Raw genomic sequence first — 4,017 nt, forward strand, 5'->3', positions numbered from 1 at the left:
CTGCAATAGAGGCATCTTTCAATGCAAGTGTTGAGTAGGATGTTGTAGGTTTCTCTACTAGGCTATAGAAGTATGGATCTATACTTTTTCTTTCTTTGGATGACTTTTCCTTCAGAGGGGACTCTTAGGAGTATAGGCACTCTCAGGATTCTTTTTGCTAGACATTTGTTACTAAAACAAACTACAAACAGGAATATGATACCTACAAAATAAAGAAACATATAAAAAGAATGAATATCTTCGATGAATACTTTTTTTTATAACAATTCATGATATTAAACAACAATCAAATATTAAAATAGAATAATAAACTAAGTTGTCAAAGGTCTCAAATCAAAATGACTTTGTCCTACTGAATAAAATGGAAAACAATAATAAAACTTGGTGATTTGAAATTCGATGTTCTATCCAAATGTGTATGGACATGTGGAAACAATTCCCTAAGCAGTTCTTACAAAACTATTTGAATATAAACTTGCTTCACTGAAAACAACATAGCAACAAACCGCCAGTAGCCATGAGGGCTCATAGCAAATGTGGTGACCATTCAAAAGCTTGCATTGTGATAGACCTAAACTATCTTGAGCTTGCATGCTAGAGAAAAGGAAAAGGTTTGACTACTAACCATCTACTCAATGGCTAATGTCTTATACATATTAACAACAAACTTGTGAACTTTTGTCAACTATAAAGACTAACAACTCAAATGACTTACTCTTTTTAAAGAACAAAACACTTTTCCAAAGCCAGCGACCACACTCAACATTTTTTAGATCTATGATCTTGTGACCATAGGCAAAAACTTTGAATGTTCCCTTGGGAAGTTATGCTCATAGTTAAACATAGCTTTGGGACCTTTTATTACCTTAAGTCATAAACCATTGAGAAGTCACGCAATAGTTTCTCTGGTATCTTCATAACCTCATAACATCTTGAGATGTTAAGCACTTAACTTTGGTGAAGTCACGCACAATAACTTTTTCAACTTCATGCCCTTTTCTTCTTTATGACACATAACCACTATGAGGTCCCGAAAACTATCAAATGTTTCTAGTGTAGCTTCATAGCCATCTCATCAATAACCCTTATGATGTTCTGCTCATTGTAAAGTATTTATAAAATAGGCTTGCTAACTCCAAGATTGAGAAGGAAACATTAAATATACTAGTCAGCTTGGATTTACTTAGGCATATGTGACATCATTTCAAAAACGGCCATGTGGGATCCTAGGACAAATGTAGACCATTTGCTAGCTTGCATCATGATAGACCTAAACCATCTTGAGCTTGTAAGCTAGTGACAAGGCAAAGCTTTGACTGCTAACCTTCTACTTGTCATCTTATGAATATTAACAAAAAAACTTGTGACCTGTCACTAACTGTAAAGACTAGCAACTCAAATGAATTGAAAAGGACAAAACCTTATGCAAAAGCACTTGCAAGATCACTAGACAAATTACTTGACATTTTTTAGACTTGTGATATTGCAATCAGACATAAAATAATTCTCACTAACTTGCAAGCTTGAGAAACAAATGTTAAATGTACACCTTCGATTTAATCAGGCATTCCTTTTGACACCATTTCAAAAATGGCAAATAATAAAAAACATTTGTAATCTATCATCAACAGTCATAGTCACCTACCATAAAGTTTTCATAGTGACAATGTGTGTTTGCGACTAGCATCTAAAGATTTTCTCAATGACTCTATCCAAAGAATTTTAAAGTAAACCGAGCATGGGCAAAACTTGTAAAATCTCTAACAAATAAAACCAATAAGAAATAACTATATAAGTATGTCCTTTGTCACTTAGCATTAGGTTTTTACAGTGATGGATTTGTCACCTAGGATGCTATCTAAAAGAATTTAGCAATTTGTGTCCATACCCTTTGTATGTGAAAGGAAACATTGGAAAATAAAATATATATAAAAATCCAAAATAGGCACTAACATCAATTTTATATTATTTCTCAGTCTTGCTTTAAATTTTCACAGCAATAGAGTTCCTTGGCAGATTGGAACAAGCTACAAAATTAGTGAGCTATAATACATCACCTTCTCATGTATTTAAAATATCAAAAAAAAAATTGGTGAATAGGGCATCATTCCACAACTGGGAGATTGAAATTTGGTGAATAGGGTGGGACTAGGATGTTGATGTCTATTTTGAAGGTGATTTTGAAAAGGCAATAACATTTAATAGTGGTGGGAGGTGATTTGTGTCCTATGGCCATGACCTTAAAAAAAAAAAAAATGTTCTTTGGCAAATGGTCTACAGAAATAGTGTGTCAATATTTGTGAATGTAATCCATGTGAGGCGATGATTTCTTGCACACGTTTGGAAAATATGGCAAAATTACTCCTTATAGAAATAAAAACTGTTGTTGAGCTGGTGGCAAAAAACGTAAGTGAGGTGACTATTTCCAATAAAAAAGGTGGAAAACAAAGGATGAAAGACATCAAAATTTTGAATTTACGCAGTGAACCAATAGTACCACCTAAAATAACTATTCACCACTTTACGAAAATGAGCAACATCCGCGATTCACAAACTAGCAAAAATTCACCACTAAAAATATCGCTACTACTAGGAAAAGTTGAACATCTTGTGGAATAGAACTTTGGGGTTCTAATTTTTTTTAGTCCATAGGGCCAAAGAGACTTGACAAAGATATTTTCCTAACCCTTGATCAAATATGGAATTCTTTTGCTACAAAGCCTAGGTTTAGGGAAATGGTCCTTGAAACCTAATTTGATGTCAACTTGAACTGTTGCCCTAGCAGTAGTTTGTGACCCTAATGGTTGTCTAAGGCTTTAACCCTTTTGAAGAGATTGATTATATTTGTTGCCACTCAAGTTAACCAATAGGATATAGAAAGAGTTTTTGGGTCATAACATTTTCTTATTGTCTACTTTGCATCAAACTTTTTGGGTGATTTGAAAATTTTAGTGGAAATCTCCTAGTTCGCTCAACAATCCATATAACTATTTTGAATGCTCATTTTGTTATATGTGAATTAGGAGAATTAATATGTGCAAAGAAGTGTATTAGGAAAAGATTCTTGATAGAAAACAAGGGTTTTTAACAAATTCCTATGTCATAGCTTCTAGCAAGTTTGTAAGTTGTGAAGATGATACTTGACTTGAATTCAAGAATTTCATGAAAGAACCATTAAGGAATGATCATGTTGGTGCATTTTCTTTTCTACTAGTAAGATTAGCTTGTTTGGAAGATATCTACAAGTTTGTTGATGTGAAAATTGAATAGTGTGTTCATATATTATTAAGAATTTTAAAGATTCTCTCTCAAGATAAAGCTCATAGTTGGTCACAGAGTTTGTGCAAATGGGTTTGGACACTTGGAGTGAATTCCCTATGATTGTTGATGAAAAGTAAGTAAAAATTATCTTAAGAAGAATTCATGATGATTGTATCTTATTATATCAACTTTATCATATTACAAAAGATGTCCTTAAAGTCATTACTAAGTTTTGTTTGAACAGATTGGTACCCATGAAGTTGAAAACTTAATAAGAGTAATTTTAGGTCAACGAGATTTATGGATTAACACTATAACCAACCCCTTAGTAAGATGTGGTTTATGGGAACAACCTAGAAGATTTATTTTTGTAGAAAGAAGGTTCCACATTTACTTTTTTTTGTTATCTTTCTTATCACATGTCTGATGAAAGAAAGTAATATGACTTATGTGGATTGTTGAGACAACAAATATTGAACAATCTAATGTTAACAAAGAATGAAGGATGCATAATTCATTTTGGATTAGTTGTTGTATGTCTTGTATGCTACAACCTTTGAAGGAAATTAGTGTACGGAGTGAAGATTTTACTATAGGAAAACAAATCAAAAGAAACCTAGATGGATTGGAAAACAAGGATAATGCTTGCATAAGATACTTTAATGAACTTTAGAAAGAGATGATATCAAGGTTTAGAATTCTAGAGAATTGTGTTTAGATGTGCAAAGAAATATTTCATTATCATTGGACATACCT

The sequence above is a fragment of the Cupressus sempervirens genome, chromosome 6, assembly GCF_028749045.1.
Source record: "Cupressus sempervirens isolate cs-2001-9-10 chromosome 6, ASM2874904v1, whole genome shotgun sequence".
Taxonomy (NCBI): Eukaryota; Viridiplantae; Streptophyta; class Pinopsida; order Cupressales; family Cupressaceae; genus Cupressus; species Cupressus sempervirens.